Source organism: Aphelocoma coerulescens, chromosome 1 (genome assembly GCF_041296385.1).
Source record: "Aphelocoma coerulescens isolate FSJ_1873_10779 chromosome 1, UR_Acoe_1.0, whole genome shotgun sequence".
Lineage (NCBI taxonomy): Eukaryota > Metazoa > Chordata > Aves > Passeriformes > Corvidae > Aphelocoma > Aphelocoma coerulescens.
The window spans coordinates 28767390-28785826 of record NC_091013.1 but is presented as its reverse complement, the minus strand read 5'-3'; the positions used below and the strand labels follow the sequence as shown (position 1 = coordinate 28785826).

General features: G+C 38.9%; 1 protein-coding gene across 2 annotated transcripts in view; it reads left to right on the top strand.

Annotated features, from left to right (window-relative positions):
• The window catches only part of NCK2 (NCK adaptor protein 2), an 86590-nt gene that overhangs the window by 28359 nt on the left and 39794 nt on the right, over window positions 1-18437 (top strand). For both annotated transcript variants that reach the window (XM_069005115.1, XM_069005123.1), the window contains exon 2: window positions 4375-4449. The gene's annotated coding sequence lies outside the window, so the exon portion shown is untranslated. The remainder of the gene's footprint in view (window positions 1-4374; window positions 4450-18437) is intronic.

Sequence of the window (18437 nt, the reverse complement as noted above, 5' to 3'; positions counted from 1 at the left end):
CTAGGTGGTTTAAAATACTAAGCATATACTAGAGTATTAAAAAACTTGTCGGGTTTCTTTTCCCTTTAAGCAAATTCAGGCATTGGGCTTTTGAGTGCTTAGGCTGATCTGTCTGCTGCTCCATGGAACTGGATTGTGCTTGCCCAATTGTCTGCATAGTTAAAATATTTTGAACATTGCCTATTTTAATGTAACTTCTTTTGAAATATCTGCCTAATGGAGAAGTCTTAATGGAATACTTTAATAGCCCAAAGTGGTTACCTGCAATTGCTCCAGTGTATTTGAGTCAATTACAAAGGAAGGCAATATTTAATGTTGGAGTGAAGCTAGATGGTATAATGAACTGGCAGATTGCCAACTTGATCTTCTCCACAGGAGAATTTATATTAATGTGATGCTTTTCATTTCTTCTCCAGAAGGTCAGCAGTAATACGTCAATTGGAGTTAAAATTCCCACTCTGTGCGGTACAGGTTTATGGTCAGATCATTCTTGTGTATTAGCATATTAAGTATCAAAGAGATTATTTTAGCTATTTCATGTCAGAATTTAAATGGGAGGTGGCTGGATATTGGGAAGAGAGCCTGAGAGAATTGTCGTTGAAATTGTTGCTGTAAGGCTGAATCTGGATTTTAGCCATGGAGATGAAGAAAATGGGGTACATTAGGGCTATTAGTGAAAGATGAGGTGGTTAATAACTGTGGATGTTACTCGTAATGTAATCATTACAAGACCACTAATTTATTCTGTGAGGTAGTAACCTTTTTAATAAGGTGCTTATTATATTAGATGTTACTGATATTTACCTTCTGGTGCTCGTTTGCAAGCATCAGGTTTGAACTTTTATTTCTGACTGTTGACAGGAGGTTTTTACAGTGGAACTTTTATAGTCCTTGTGTTTGGAAGACCTTGGTTTAGAAAGCAAATGAGTGACTAAAGTTTCTATTGAAAAGTGGATAAATTTGGCTTTTTGCCTTGTGTGTTTGTAATCACATGTTCATCCAATTCCTATACTTTGCCATTCCTATTCTTTGTCATAGTCTTCTGTTCCTCTGGTTTGGGCATCAAGGGAAATGTAGGATATGAGGAGAGTCATGAGTGGTAAGGAGGTGTGGCATTTTACATGGGGCAGGGCTGGCATTACTCCAGAACAGATGCATTGAGTGAGGTATGGCAAATGGACATCTTGCTAAATGGTACAGAAGTGATGGGCACTGGGGATCCCATGGGATGCGACTGTCCACCTCTGTGCCTCCATTTGCTTTGCTGCCTTCCAAAAAAAAGCTGTTGACTTGATTTCCCAACTTTTCCAGTGTTGCACCAGTTTGTCTTTTGGGTGAACACTAAGTCCTGTGTGCTGCAAGGCTTTTGAAGGTGGTTGGAGATGATTTTGTACTCTTAGAGTTTAACAGTTCGTTCCCCAGAATGGCTGCGCTATCAAATATATCTCTCTAGTCCTGGCTGGTAGAACATAGCAGGAGAACCAGAAAACTCCATGTGTGGTGCAAACTCTGCCTGGGGCAGGTAATCCCAAACCCTAACTGCTTTTACAATTTATTGACCTTTGAGAAGAAAGGTCCTGAACTTCTATAACTGAAAGATTGTTTCAAGGAACACATTTTAGATAGAAGTGAAATATCTGAGGTCTGAGTTTCCATTCTGAGTTTGTGTCACTTGGCAAATCACAGTGTTTTGGGCAAAGCTTTGGACTGTGGGGGTGTGGGATGGAAATTTGCTACTCCCCTGGGGAAGTGACTGTTAGTGTGACTCGTAGCAGAAAACTTCCTCTGGCTCTTCCAAAGCCAAGTGAAGATTTTTATCATGAGAAAAATAGAAAATGGCGTCACAATGCAACAGGATTGAACCCAAGGAGGGCAGAGACCAGTTTGCATCTTGTACTTGTGTGTCTGTTAGATTAACAGAATTTTATTTCAATCTAAATATTGTTAGGGAATGATGGTTTTTTGTGCATCTTCTTCCTTTGACTATTTGCACTATTACCGCTAACATTCTGAGCTACTTTCAATGTGTGTCAATTAAGCTGCCAAAATAAAGCCATTCTTGCTCTACAGAAGGAAGTCAGCATTGTTATGTTGAGATAAACACTTGACTCATTCTTTTCTTACGCGTTTAGATGAAATGTGGACTCTTTCCCAACTGTACTTCTCCATTTAACTAATAAATACAGGGCTAGTTTTTTAGAAATTGATAATGAACAGTACTGTTTTTCAGCTCACTTTTGAACACATGTTCCATATGCAGGTGTGCATTTGTGAAGGTGGAAGCAATAATTGAGAGAGGTATTGTGTTTTTCTTTAAGGTACAAACCAAAAAAACCCCAGACAAAATCAGAGGCTTGCTACAGCACTTCAGTGATAGATGGTAATGGGCAGTAGATGATTTGTGAGGTAGGACAAGGAAAGATAGTACTGTTCAGAAGATCTTGTACCAAAAAAATGAGAAGCCTTTTATTTTCTCATTCTTACCTCTTAATATTAAAAATGTCCTTGTGTTATTGACAGGAGAAAAACACATACTACAAAACATTCAGCTAGCAGGAAAATAGATCTGCTCTGCCTCAGGGTTTTAATGTTGCTTCATTTATTAAAGTATCTCTCTCATTTGCTTGATATCTGTCCTACAATTTCAATAGAGCAGTTTTCAGTGGGAACACAGTTAAGGTCTATAATTGGTTAGAAAGATTGATATAGCAAAGTGTGGTTGCCTGTAGTCTGTGTCTGCAGAAAACTGAAAACCCAGGTGAGGCAGCAGCCAGTCTTGCCACCACCTGGCAGAGGAGAAGGGATTGGTCACTCTCCAGTCCCATCTGCTTTCTGCTGCCACAGGCAAATCTTCATTCAGGTGGCGAGTTGGATCAGGAAGCTCTTCTGTTGGAATAATATTTCCTCATGATTTGCTATCCTCCATTATTTATTTTTTAAATCTTGTATGTTTTTCAGGAGGGTTGGCAACAGTTTGTCTCCCCTTGCAGCTGCTGGGGACCAAGGGGTGAGCTTCCAGGAGCTCTGAGGGTCAGGGAGTCTCTTGTTCTTTACCCCCTAGCAATATGTTTAGGCTTAAGTATTTGTCAAACTGTGCCTTTAGTAGTTCTGTTACTCCACCTATTAATGAGTGTGAGAGTAAATCTCACTTTGAAACATTTGTGTAAGGTATTTATAATACCTTTGTCAATACTTTTTATTCTTGCCTCACTTCATTATTGTGCATGGGATCACTGGGTGGCTTGCTCCTTTGAAGTTAATATCTTCCTAGGATGCTTTTGTAGAGTCACAACTGGTTGGAATCTGTTCAGAAAAGACTTTGAACAGAAACATTTGTGCATGAGTGGCCTGGGGTTGTGTAGGAGTTTTAACACGTCGGCCTTATGAGGTAGAGGCTGCAGCACAAGAAGTTGCTGAGAATTTTTTTCTTCTTTTTGAATTGGATCTTATTGGGTTTACACTACCTGAGTTTGTCAGACATCCTATGGAGTTAGAAGGGTCATTAAAAAAAACAGAAAGAAGGGTTTAAATACTCTGACCTCTCTTCTGAACAGTTACTTTTGTGGCCAGAAAGACTTAACTGAACAATGGAGGCCAGGAGGGACCTCTGGACAAGCCATCCACGTCCTGTCAGGGCTGAGGCTGCACCTGGGGCCATGTTCAGCAGAATTTGAGATTCTTCCAGGAAAAAGGCCCATTACTTTCTCAGAGGATATGTAGCTGTGCTTAACCACCCTTGTGCCTTCTTTACATCCAGCCAGAATTTCCCTGAATCTAGTTCTCTGACCATATGACCAGCTTCACCACCTCTGTCAGAGCTCTCTCGTTGGGTCACCATCTCTTGTGCCAGAAGGCCCCAGGCCACATGTGGTAGTAATCCAGCTGAATTACACATCTGTATGTGTGTGAGTGCCTTCTGGATGGAAATACTTCCCTACCCCACAAAACTCCTGGCGGTCCTTTTGTTGCTGTACCTCTTTTCCACATGTAGAGGCATTTCCTTTTTCTTAGAAAATACAGTCAAGTTAAACTAATAGAGGAGTGAAGGAAACAGTAAATAATGGTGCTTTGTAAAAGATAATCTTTCTAAAACTAGGCTGAATTTTTAATTCCATTTCTTGACTGATTTTTCTCAGTATTATGTAGGCTTAGCATTGTACATGTTCTGGATTGTTCGTGGTTAAAATTGTATTCATTGAGAGAAGTTAAATATGAAGATGGGGTCTGCTTATGCTAAACAGGTGGATCAAGTTCAAGTCATTCTGCCTGTTCCTCAGCATCTCGCAGGAGGTTTTGACAGCATGAAAGCTAAATTACCTAGTAGAAGTGTTCTAAGTTTAGTGCTAGAACTAAAATATATGTTTGCTGTTTCAGGTGGTGGTGGCGTATATAACTTTGTTGGAGAGTCCTGCCTTTCACTGCCTGGATCCTTTTAACAGTGTGTCAAAGGTGAGTGGTTCAAGTTCAGTGGTTATTTTTGTAACTAAAGATAACAAGTGAACTGGATGTATTGCTTGGTTTTGGCTTTATGTAATAGCAGTGTAGTTGTGATTTTAATTTTTTTTTTTTTAACTGCTGCATGAATGATTAAATAGTAAGTCTTTTTCTGTCAGTGATCTGGGGCAAATGAGTTCTAGCTCTTGCTTTCAGAAAAAAAACCCAAGAAAAAATGATGGTCTCAGACTGTGAATGAAGCAGTAGGTATTGCTTCCACTGTTTCATGGCCCCTGTCTCCTGCTACCTACTGCTTTGACTTGGGATGTTTTCCCCTGAAGGTGATGCCTGAAAGCACAACATGGTGGTGTGGGAAGTATGGAGGAGAAGCAGTCATCCATACACAATGGTGGAGCAGGCTTAGCATTAATTCTTTGGTTGAATTCTGAAAACTAAGTAATAGCTTTGAAAGTGTTGAGTACTGAAAGTATTGAGTGGAAAGAAAGTTTTTGTGTTTTCTGTGAGAGCAGAAGAGAATTGCATTCAATGTATAGAGAGCATCTTCCTAGCCTGGCTCTGAAGACCTGAAACAATCTAATGAAGCTGATGTTCCTGTAGAATTCTTTTTGTGGTAGAGTTTGGCTAAATTCCTTCTGTTAATTTGTGTACCCTGTTGTCAGTTTGTCGTAGCTGTAGTTGATCTCTGTGGCTTATTAGGAATTTATTAACAGAAACCTTTAATAAATGACACCTCATTACAATTGTACCAAAAAATAAAATCAAAATGGCAGAACACTGAATAAACATTCAGCATTGTAGTAGCTGCAGCATGGAACAGAAAACTTGGAATCTTGGCTTTATTCAGTACTTTATCAGGTGGATTTATTATTTCTTACTCAAATTCTCTGTTTATAAAATAAAAGTAATTTTAGCTTCTTCAGAGGGAAGTTATGAAGTCCAGTTATTGACATTTTGGAACATTCAAATGGAAAGCAATATATTAAGTTGTTGTGTGCCTTGATATTTGCTGTGAGTTCTGTTAAATACTTGTTCAATGAAGTGTTATGAGCCATTAGAATTAGACACATTTATTCAATAAAGTGAAGGTGAACCAGTTAGAATGAAAAATGCAATCCAATCTTAACTATAGTGTCTCCATATGTTTTTGCAAATTATTGATTCTCCTTTAAACTGAAAGGGAAATTCTAAAGTAATACTGAGATAGGGGGCTTTTGCTCTATGTTTTCAAATTATCTGACATTTGTTTTTAAATGTACTGAAAAAAATTTATAACCCTGGCCTTTCTAACAGATCAGAGTGTAACCTTGACGACTTAGGTGTTTAAAGACTAATAGTGAGAACCCTTTTGTACTAATTTTCTGGAGTAGAAATTGCAGTAAGTTTTCTTTAATACTTTTTCTATGACGTAATGTAGCAAAATTAAAATATTCTTGAAAGAGCTGTTAATGTGAAAACAAAGTACACAATCCTAAATGATTAATCAAGCTGTTGACTTAGTCATTGTAAAATTATTTTTCTATGATAATTCCTACTCAAAATTAAGCCTGTGTTTTACTAACTATGGGCTAAATTATGTATTTATTTCAAGTGTGTAATATAAAACACATTAGAGTTTTATCTTTGGAATCTTTCTTGTTCTTTTTTACAATAGTTTTAAGTTAAATGTTCAGTGAAAATAATTTTTAAAATAGTCCACTGCTCAGTTAAAGGAAATAGGTGTCTGAGATCTTGGTTATGTACTTAGTCATCTTTATTTCTTGAGCTAGTTGCTGTGATATTTGGCTTATTGGGTAATTTTTTTTTTGTTTCTCTTTAATCCGATAAATGTGGAGGGTAACCAAGCAGGCCTAAAGTAGAGTTCTTTACATCAGGTGAAGGTTTTATGTATTTCAGGAAAAGGCAGTAAGTAGATAACAGCTCACTAAAAGGAGGTGAGGAAGAGCTATCTGGACATGTCGGTGGGGGGTGTAAGGAGTGTCTCTCTTTTTGTATCTTTTTTCTTTCCCTTTTTTATTGAAGATGAGTACCCAGGATATTTGCTGTGTACAATTAGACCACACTCAATTTCAGTAACAAAATTAAATCTAACTGTATTAATATTTTATGCTTTTTTCCATCCTTTGTGTGCTTGTTTCTGATGGACTGTATTCAGCTTGGTAAATATGTGAATCTGCAAAACCTGGAGCATTCTAATGCTGTTCCCAAAAGGACATGAATGCGTAGATGTAGGTTCACTAAAGCCTACATTTGTAACGCTTGTTGAACCAGAACATTGTAACCCTTTTGCCCTTTGAAAAGGAAATGAAATTGGCAACAATGTAAATATTCAGAAATTACACCCAAAGACCTTAAACTTCACTAAACTGCAGGCAGGCGTATCCTTTCAGGCTTTTGTTGTGGTCATCAAGATCTGCCAGGTTTTCTTTTATGTAGCTGGGCAAGCTGGCTTTTTTCAGTTGTTTGTTCTCCTCTCCCCCTCTCTCTCCCTCTCCTCCAACATCATATTTTATGTAGTGGTATTCTGTACTTTTGAGCTTGTCCCTCATTCACTTGCAGTAATTGAATCAAAACCAAGATCTCATATTGTATTTTCACAATAAAATATTTTGAAAAGTGGTTGCAATGTTGATATGTGCATTGAACATTTTGTATTTTAGATTAAAATCTCCTGGGAAATGTTCTGTAATTTTTTGAAATTTGATACACCTGTATGGAATGATTGGTTTTTTAGCTTACCTCTGTACAAGGGAGGGAGATTGTTTGATGAGATCAGAAGCAAACCAGTACGAGCAAAGTTATCGATGTCTTAGTACTCAGCAGATCTGTCAAAGGCTACAGTACCACAGCGTACAACAGAAATCCTTGTCTGTAAAGATTCTCAGAGCAACCATGATAGAGATGAGCTCCTCATATTGTGAGACTGGGGACCTGCACAGAGCTTCTGACAGACTGATCCTCCCCCTCTGTTCAAGAGCAAAAAGCACCCTAGACATTTCAACTTGATGGAACTGTTTGTGATGCTGTACCAGAATATTTCTTGGTATTTTTCTGTGATTCAGTATGTTTGTAGTTGTTGGCTTTTTTTGAGATTTTTTAACCCAAGGAAAATGATACCTATTCTCAGTGTTTCATATGAGTTAGTTATGAGAGCTTTGATTCTGACAGTTATGAAGAGAATGAAAGGTATGTGCTGAGTGGATGTCTGGATTCCTTTCCCTTAAAAAAAAAATATTTCTGTAATTACGCCAATTGTCTCAGGTGCCCGAAGTGATTTTAAGACTTTGAATGTAACTTCAGTGTTACTTAAATATACTTACAGTCATTTAGTATAATAAATGAATTTATAGAATACTGCCTGTTATGCTAGTGTCATAATACTTCGTAACCTGTAATTGAGGACAGTGGGGAAGAACACTTTCAGCCCACTCTTCCACTTCCATAACCACAGGAACACACCCCCAATAAATTGATCTTCTCTGAATTACATTATTTTAGTACTTTCGCTTTTTAGGTTTTTCTTTACTGCATTTTTTCAGTTTCTCTTTGTAGTAATTGTAGTTCTTTGCTTGAAATACAGGCATGTTTAAATTTACTAATAATATGAAAGTTAAGAATCAGTTGTCTAATTTTTTCGAGTTTTGATACTTTCAGGTGCAACACGTTTGTAGGTACCAGCAGTACCTGTTACAGGCCACAAATGGCCTTTGCATTGTGCTTTAACTGCAATCCATGTGCATGCCTCATCAGAGAACACTGTACAGCTTTCATCAATGCAGGAAAATTAACTTCAGTAAAAATACAACGATAACCACGTTTTTCCTGGTGGAAGTAGTTTTGTGGTATGATAGCCAGTATGGACTTTTTCTGTCTTGTCATCCAGCATGTCAGTTTTTCCAAGCCAAAACCGCTTGGCCTGCTGAAAAGAATCCAGCATGTTGCTCATGAATATAATCAAGTTATACATACATATACATGTAGTAGTTATAGATGAGTGAGCTAACTTGTGCCCAAGTATATTAGTGAACTGAGTATTAAAAAAAGTGACTAACCTTCTTGTCTTGACCAGTGTTCAGAGGAATGGCAGAACAGGGTATTGAGCCCCTGTTGCTGTGGTTTCTAAATAAATATATCCCAGTGTTGCACCAGTTTCAGTTGAATGATTTAAATATGCACTGTACTTTTGATGGACAAGTGATGTGGCTTAGAATATGATCTTGAAAAAACACTTCAAAGTAGCTTATGCAGTTAAACTACATCACAGGGAGGGTGTCCTTAGATGCTGAAAGTGGTTGTGACTTTGCGTCTTGTATATAGATCCAAATGTTGGGGAAAGTCAGCTTGAGGCTTTTGGGATGCAGGGACCAGGGGCAGTCCTTGTGCCAGCACTGTGTGATTGGGCTGTACTGGTGTAGGGGAGTGGCAGAGACCCCATACCCTCCCGAAGGAGGAAGCAGATTAGCAGCTGAGTCCACCAAGCTACTCCAAGATTTAACTGTCCCTAAAGGAGCATCTGCTGGCAGACACATACAGGAGATCTCCTCTCCTTGGACTGCTGTGCCTCTTTTGTAGTTCAGGGCTGACTGCTTCAGCTGGTGCTTTGCAGAGTGGGCGTGCAGCTGGTGTTGGCATAGGTCATTTAAGATAATCAGTTGAAGGCTTGTTCGTCCATTTGATAATAGCTGGAAGGCAAGTCTTCTGGTGTGAAGGCTTTGAGGGAACTTTAAATGAGTCGCTGTTTGTGTTAGTCTGTAGTAGAACTACAGCCTAAATAGTACATGTGTGTAGTTTTGGTAGTGTTTTTAGCATATTCCATATGGCATCCTGTTGAAATGGTATGTATTGCATCAAATGTATTATGATATTAAAAAAGAGTTGGGCTTGCTGATTAACTGCCATTTACTGAATGGGAAGACACTTTACACAGAGTTAATCTCGTTTAGTATCTGGTGAATGGTTTGGTGTCTTATCTAGATGCTGAAATTGGTGAATTTCACAGAAGAGAAAAATATTTAAAAGTTAGTGTGGTGTATTTCTTGTGGAATTCTGTTTCTAATAACTTGGTTAATTAATTGTGGATTACAATTACTGTTCGCACTGTAGTAACAAAGCTCCTATTGTACTAAGCAGAAAAGACTGAGAAAATGAGCTTGTCCTGTTGTTTATTTTTTAAGCCAGTAGCAACACAAAGCATAGAATATCATGCATACAGATGCAAACCTTTTACAGTTTATTTTTCTTTCCGTGATTTTAAGTTTGAGAGCCTTATTCTGGCATCACAGGTTCCTTGCCGTCTTGTGGATTTAAACCCTGCTTTCCTTTTTACTATCTCTTCACACCCTTTTGTTTCAGGCATCGCCTGCAGCTCTCATCCCTCCTTATTTTGGAGGCAGTTGTTTGTGTCAGCTGCTCTTAGTTGTTCGCTGCAATAGAGCCTCTGTGTAGCCTATCTTCTACCTGTTCCATCCCTTCTTTTATCCCCCCACCTTTCTTTTAAATGACCCTTCTCCTGCTTTTTGATTCAGCAGCTGTATGCGTAATCCTTCCAGGTACTGTTGTTGCTACCCAGACTGGTTTTTTTCCTCACTAGTTTGGGTCCTTGAATTTTTGTAGCACACTGTTTCCTTGTGGCTTGTTCCACCTCTTCCTACTAATATTTAAAATTTACCAGTAGCCTGTTTTTTTTTTTTTTTTTTAATATGCAGTACTGTCATCTCAACAGACGTGTTCCTATATGCAAGTTAGAAATCTGCCTCATGCAAGCAGCTACAGCAGGTGATGTCAGCAAGATTATTTCCCTGAAGCAGCCGGTAGTTGGGGGATCCAAATTTTCCCAAGAGGTTGATTTTAAATTCTCTATCTTGCACCAAAATCCATAGCTCCTAGCACATTCCCTGATAAACTCAGTTGTCTCATACCATTAATTCTCAGGTTATCACATACCAGCCCCAAAAATGCTGTTGAATGAGGGTTAGACTTCTCTTTATATTTGATCTCTGAATTTGTTTTTCGAGATTAAACAGTCAGAGTATTAGTGTTCCTTGCTTAGTTCTCCCTGAAGATTACTGAATGGTATTTTCTGCCAGCCCTGAATTTGCATGGGTTCTGGAAAGGTGTGTTCCATTATTGCTAGAGAGAGTGCTGGTTTATGATTATGAAGATCTGGATGCATGGTAATGTAAAGCATTTATCTCAAAACAAAAGAACATCCTTGAGTTTACTTCCGTGTTTGGACTAGAGCTACAAAACGTGTGTGTATGTATGTTTATAAAACTGGTTTTGAAACTAGCTCATAAGCAAGACTTTGACAATTGTGCTCCGTAGAATTTGAATTTACTGTCAAAGGGCTAATGGAAGCTAGCATTCTCAGCTGCTGACTTGCACTTCAGGCACTCTTTGGATGCATGGCTGCTGTAACATACTTTCTGACTGCAGTAAATTACTGAAACTTCAGGAAGTCTTGAGCTGTGAGCTGGAAGTCTTTCTCCATGTGACTGGTCACGCATCGTTATGTGGCCAAAATGGGGGTGTCCCATTTGTGTGCTGGGCTTATGTCCATTGTGTGAAGAGCAGCTGCTGCTTTGTATTCTTCAGGAAAAAAGGTGGTGGCAGAGATATCAGAAGCCTGCTGATTGTTGTGACCTGCTTCCTGCCTGTGGTTTAGGAGAAGGGGAGAAAAATGATAGCTCAAAGTAGGTCACTGGTCAACTAAAGATTCTGGCCTGTAGGTGGTGGCTGGGCATTTTGGCATTTCCACATCCCGAATCAGTATCCTAACTAATCCTGCAGAATTCTTGAAAATAAGAGAAACAAATGTGAGGGCAGTATTTGATGAAATGACATAGTGCTGCTTACCTTTACAGACTATAGCTTGATTACAGGGTGGAGTTTTTTGAACCTAAATGTATTTATTACACACTAGAGTAGCAGGAGCAAGGCATCAAATAACAATTCAGATCAAGACCTGTTCCTCAGAGTTTAATTTGCAAGAAGCTAAAGAACAAATAAAATAAAAATGCTTGGTATTAGTCACTTGAAACAGTCAGGAATTCTGTGGTAGAGAAAAGGAAAAGGGATCTCTCTTCCATAAGCTCTCCTTGGAGTCCAGAGAAGGAGAGGATGAGTATATCTTCCTACTTCCCTATTCTTTTTTTCCTCTATTTTCTTTGTTTTCTATTTTATTCTCTATTACCTTGAGGTGATCTGTGAATTTTTACATGCTTGCTCCTATTTCTGTTTAGTCATGGGATTATAACTTGCTTCTCCTTTAATACACTGCTCTGCACCTCCCAGTATTGTGTATCAGTTTTCTTCAGAAAGCCTTTCATTGAGGCTTGATCCAGATGTGGTAACACTGTTGTCTTGTTTGAGTGAGGTCTGAGTTAGATAATGAAGAAATTGTCTACTTCTGTTGTAGCATTACTTTTAACAGGGTTGCGGTGTGTCGCTCTTGGATGTTGACTACAGGTAATGCTTAGTACTTGAGAGCATCTTGTAGTACCTTAGTATTTTTTATGGCTCCCAGCTGAACTGGTGTATGAGAGCAATGCCATGATAACTTTTATTAAAAATCAGTAGCAATATAAATTTTTTAATTTGTATTAATCTAGAAGGAACACAAACTCTGTAGTTAAAGTTCCACATTTCAGACCTGTGGTTTTGAACCTGTTTTTTCCTTTATTTAATCTTTGTTCTTGTACAGATGCTAATCCTCACAATCTCTCTCCATGTTTGGAAGTTATTTGGCTGCTATTATTTCCCGTTAATTTTTTTAATGCATTTTATTGTGATCTGGCAGGAGTAAGAAAGAAAATGTGTCTGTGAGCACGTGAGGATAGAATGTCTCATCAGTGCAAGAGTACGTAACATTTCTGGATGAAAGGAATGTGGTGTAGCAGCCAAAACCAAATATTTAATTTTGAACCAAGTTATTGCGGGGAGGTTTGATTCAGGAAAAGTAAGCTTTGGAGAAATTTGACAGAAGATAAAAATAATAGGAGGATATTTAAAGGCATTTGGAAGTACTCTATTTTGTTCAAGCAATGAAGGTGAGAGTAGGAATAAAGGAGGATGAGAGTCCAGCATTATGAGGCAATGTTGGTTTCTTGTGAATGTATATTTTGCTCTTAGAAATGTAGACAGTTCTATCTGCTTATTTTTGGTTTTGGGTAACTGTTTCTATGGAAAAAGTCAGATATTTCTGCAGTAAAAGTTTACTTTCAGATGCTTATCCTTTTGAGAGGCAGATCTAGTGCAGTGGAAAATTGTGTTGGGATAATAGCAGGTGGAACAACTTTTTAGATTGTCTGTGTAAGCCATCTTAGAGCAGCTGGCACCTGAAGTGCAATGTAAGAGTTCAGAATAAGGAGCATCTTCCTAATGTGCTTACAGAATCATGTGTTCTCTGGAGCACTCCTGGCAGAATGGTTTTAGAAAATCCCCTTTCATCCTCTTCCCTCTTCTGTGAATGGTGTTTCTCTCTAGGCTTCGTGTCCCTCTCCATTGACTGAGGAATTACCAATAGCTAGCTGCTGTAATTGTGTAGCAGAACACTCACCAGTACAATTTTTGGGAAGAGGTCCTCATTTAAACTGGAAGATACGTAAGAAATAATTTGATTGAAATAAATGAACACTGCCAAAAATCCAGACCAAAAATGCAGTCTTGGTTTTAAATTTAAAGCATTCTTTAAGAGTTACAGGACAAGTCACTTTGAAACCTGTTTGGGAAAGTGTGAGGGATAGTGTTTCCTGAGTGCTTGTGTTTTGGGAGCAGTAGGAGAGGATTCCTCTATTAACTCTGAAGTGCTGTTAGATAGAAGAAGAAATAATTTTAAGGGGAGACTGGGATTGCTATTTCTTGCCTAGCCTTATACTTTCTTGGTTAGCACAGCAGTCAGTATGACTGACAAGAGACTTGTGGAGCTGCAGCATTCACTCGCATCTCATACAAGATCCAGGAGTGTTTCTTTATTTAAACTGTGCTTTCTCTGGATACGTGTCCTATCAGGAAATTAAAAGCATAGCTTTCTGAGTAACTATCTCATGTTCCAGTCTGTTTCAGGAAGGTGTACAGATTTACACAGGAATAAATTTAATACGGTTAGCTGTTTCTTAATGAAATCTAACAGTGCATCTTTCAAGCTGCCTGTTTGGTTACATACATAAGTACAGAATCAAGAATGGTATCTTACATCTGGTGATTATTTTTACCTGTACTATTCAAAGACCCTGCTTCTAGAAAGTAGCTTTTTGCCTGAGAAACTCTCCTAGATATGAGAAATAGGTGTTCATTAACCCCAGTTCAGGTAGAAAGCTTTGGAACTTTGCCTTGAGATTTAAATTGAGATGTATCTTTTTCTTTTTTTCTTCCCCGCTGCTACATGCACCCTTTCATATTGGATAAATATTTTGGCCCGGGTGACTTGGTAAGAAAATCTAGAAATCTAAGAATTTATTCAGTATTTAAAATGACATTAAACTGGAAAGCTCACAGGAGTATAGTCCAAACAGGACCTTTAAATTACTTAGTACTCTGTGAACTAAAAGCTTAAATTTACTTTAACAATTAAAATTGAAATTCTTTTCTCATTTTCCTACTGTTATGAGGTAGATTGATTGGGGTTTTTTTTTTTTTGAAAAGCAAATGATAAATTGCTTAAGACTATAGAGTGAATGTTGTCTAGAAATGGACAATGTATATATTTTTTTTCCCCCCTTAAAAACTTTAGAAATAAATGGGTTTTTGAACTGAACAAACATCTCTTCCTCTTTCTAGTTAAAAAGTGAATATGTGATTTTTCCATTGGGGAACAGAAGGTCAGCAGTCAGTTTTATTTTCAGCATTTTATAGACAGTTTAAAGTGAAATCCCTTGAAAAGTAGGTAGCGGTGTTTCAAGGGATTAGCAGTAAAACGTAGCAATCCACAGTGATTCTGAGCTTTGTCCTTCTGTGTGAGATCAAGGTTAAACTTCTTATGTCTGAGGACTGTTCTTTGTTTATACAATACATAAATGTACTAATACTTCCAGTGAAGTATAGCTCCTGCAGACCATTGAATGTTTGAGCTATGGGAAAAGAAGCAGCAGTGGAAGGAAATCTTTCAAACACTTTATTATTTGGAATCTTGAAAGAAATTCAAGGATGTCTCCTTTATAAAATCTCATGGTGTTTACCGTGTCCTGAGTGGCTGACTGTTTTAATTTTGAGGAGAGAAGGAAGGTTTATTGATAGTAAGGATGAAAGTCCATGAATGGGGGTACACTCAATTTGTTCTTTTGTAGAGCATGTTTCACCAGTCTGTCATAAAGCTAATATTACCTAAATGTCCTCTCAGTAGAGCATCTGGATTTTTTTTTTTTGACCTTGTGTGCTTGGCTCCCTCCTACCCTGTTTTTGTAAAGGGCTGTGGAGAGGTTGTTAGGTGTGAAATTATTTGTAATTTTGTCTTATGTAGACACCTATGGTATGTTTTATTCTTCCCAGATTTTCCCTTCTCTTTTATCTTGTTTGTTTTTGGTTTCATGTGTTTCTGAATAGAGAGGTAAACTTAATGCTGTCTGCCGGGAGGAATGGAGAGAGAGCTAGCCAGAGCAACAGCAACAAACATTAAGCTTATCTGTGTCTCTGACTTTGTAGAAACACCCATAAAGCAACACAGAGATGTGGTCATTAATCATTGCTGCTGTTTTAGAGGTGAGATGAGGTCTCTTTTCCAAAAGTTTTCTTCAGGGAAGCAGAGTTTATTAACTGCGTCATTTTTCTGGAACTGCTTTTAAAAGAATTCAGGAAAAGGTGAGCCAGTGCTCTTTTCTGGCCCTCTTGCTGTATCTAAATGTGAGGCAGTTTGAGATTCTGTTGTGTTTACTCTGCAGTCAAGAAACATGGGCCAAAAAAGTTGCTGCCTTGCTGTTTGTCTCATGTTGTTTGCAGCCAAAAGGTCTGAAGATATCCTCTCTGCGCATTCTGGGGTTTTCCACTGCTGTCTAGAATGTACCATTGCTCTTGATTGCCTTCAAAATAAAGCAAGAAGACTTTTTGCACCAATAGTGGAAAAAGTCACCGGAGGCTGGGTCATTCACAGTAGCTGCATCTGCATTAGGCTGCTGATGGAGGCAGAAAAAAAACTTGCAGCTGCTGCCAGACTTGCCTGAGCCCTGCCTGCTGCTGGGGATTGCAGCAGCAGGTGCAGGAAAGGGAGGTTGAGGGCAGATGGCACGAGCACGTAGAGGCTAAAGGCTGGAGAAGGGGCTTGCTAGGAAGAGAGATAATAGCCAACTGTCTGCCATTGGAGTTGCTTTATTTTCAGACATCATTATTTTTTCTCATCTTTCAACAAATTAAAATTAACAAAGATGACAGTTCACATTCCTTGTGTTTTTTGATAAGTATATGATGAAAGGGCATGAAAAGATGTATAGTCTTCAAGATATGGGGAAATACCTTCTTCCAAAAATACTGTCTTGGTGAGATGAAACAGTAAAAATCATCTAACTACAAAAATCCGCTCTCTTAGTGTTGTTTCCTGGGGTTTTTTTTGCTTGGTCTCTAGAAGGTTGTGAGTACTGTCTGTTAATCTTTGTCCTGTTTTCTGAATGACACATGGATACACATTTCTTAAAAACAACATGCACCCCAAACAAACTGAAATATGTTTGTTTGGTTTTTTTAATCCCTTAAGGTTGTCATCCCATATTTATGGAAGTATTTGAGATAGGTTTTTCTTACAAGCCCACTGCCTTGTCTGATGGTGACCGTACTAAGCTTAGTTAAAGACCTGTTGAAGTGTTCTCTCCGTAATTTCTATTACTATCACTGTCTATCTTTTAAGCATAGGTAAGTTATAAGGCTTGTAGTTAGTACTGTGAAACTGTAACATGAGCTGCTATACCAGCTTGTTTCTGTAGAATACCAGCTTTTTGTCCTTTGAAATAGAACTTTGCATTTAAATCATCTGTCAGAAGCTAAAAACAAACACTGCCTGCTTTATAACAGGCATACTGTTCCAAAAGAGGCTATAGAAATAGCCTTTTCAAGTAAAACATCAAAAGAGTTTTAAAAACTTAGCTTCCTGAAGCAGCAGAGCGCTTATCACGTAAATAGAAAAGATAATACTTAGTATTATGTGTTTTAAAGTCTGCCACATTGATTAGCATTTGTATCTTGAACTGCACCAGATGAGGAAATTTTGTGGTATAGCAGTATTACTAATGAAAATCTTAAAAAATACGGAATTGGGAGGGTTAGCTTGTATGAAATTCACAACACGAAACAAGAGTTAGTAGCACAAAATTAGAGTAGTATTGCATGGTTAGTAGAAGGCCAGAACTCGGATTTGTGTTCTTCTGATGTTGCAGCAGCCTACCTTAGCCTGGAGGGCTTTCTCTTTGTACCACCAGAGAGTTAGCAGGCTAAAGTATCTGCTACTTTTCATAGAATCATAAAATATTTAGGGTTGGAAGGGACCTCTAAAGGTCATCTAGTCCAACCCCTCCTGCAGTGAGGAGGGACATCCTCAAGTAGATCAGGTTGCTGAGAGTCCTATCTAATCTGACCTTGAATATTTCTGGGGATGGAGCATCTTCCACATCTCTGGACAACCTGTTCCAGTGTTTCACCACTCTCATTTAAAAAAAAAAAATACTTTCATCTAGTCTAAACCTACTGTCTTTTTTGTTTAAAACCATTACCCCTTGTCCTATCCCAATAGGCCCTGCTAAAAAGCCTGTCCCCATTTTTCTTATGTATTGGAAGGTTCTGTAAGGTTGTTTCTTCTCCAGGCTGAACAACCCCAACTCTCTGAGCCTGTCTGCGTAGAAGACGTGCTCCAGCCCACTGAACATCTTGGTGGTCCTCCTTGGGACCTGCTGCAACAGGCCCATCCATGTGTTTTCTGTGCTGAGGGCCCCAGATCTGGATGCAGTATTCTGGGTGGGGTCTCACCAGAGCAGAGTAAAGGGGCAGAATCACCTTCTCTGACCTACTGGCCACACTGCTTTTGATGCAGCCCAGGATGCAGTTGGCTTTCTGGGCTGCAAGTGGACGTTACTGGATCATGTCCTGACTTTCATCTACCAATGCTCCACAGTCCTTCTCCACAGGGTTGCTCTCAATCCCTGGATGCCCCAGCCGGTGCTGATACCAGGGGTTGCCCTGACCCAGGCACAGTACTTTGTACTTGGCCTTGTTGAACCTCCTGAGGTGCCCATGGACCCAGTTCTTGAGCTTGTCCATGTCCCTCTGGATGGCATCCCATCCTTCAGTTTTGTCAACTGTAGTTTGGGGTTACACGTAGACTTGCTGAGGATGCTCTCGATTCCCACATCTGCATCACTGATGAAGACATTGAACAGTGCTGGTCCCAGTATGGACTCTGCTTGTCACTGATATCCATCCAGACACTGAACCATTGATTAATGTCCAAATACCCTCTGGATGTGACCATCCAGCCAATTCCTCAGAGTAATCTATGCATCAAATCCATATCTCTCTAAAGTAGAGAGAAGAATGTTGTGGTGGACTGTGTCAAAGTTCTTACTGGAGTCCAGACAGACAACATCTTAGCCTTATCCACAGTTGTAGTCACTCCATCATAGAAGACCACTAAGTTGCTCAGGCATTTGGTGAAGCCACTTTCTCACATAACCATTAGCAATTTTATTCCTATTTGATATTTTCCAAAGTCTTAGTGTTGTTTCTTCTTGCAACTTCTGATATTATATGCCTCAAATGATGCAGCTGTATTAGTCTGAATAATGGGCACCTGTGACTGTGAGGTGACTCTGGCTTTGAAGAAAGGAGGAAAAAATGTGAGCTGGAAAATTGCCCTTATTGTGCTTGGCAGCCTCTACTTTTGAGGGCATCCCCACTGGTCTTGCACAACAGACACTTGTGCTACACCTTCCTGCTGAAGTGGGGCTTGGAGAGCTGGAAAAACCTACAACCATCAGATATTGACATCACTAAGAGTCTGGACTGGAAGTAAA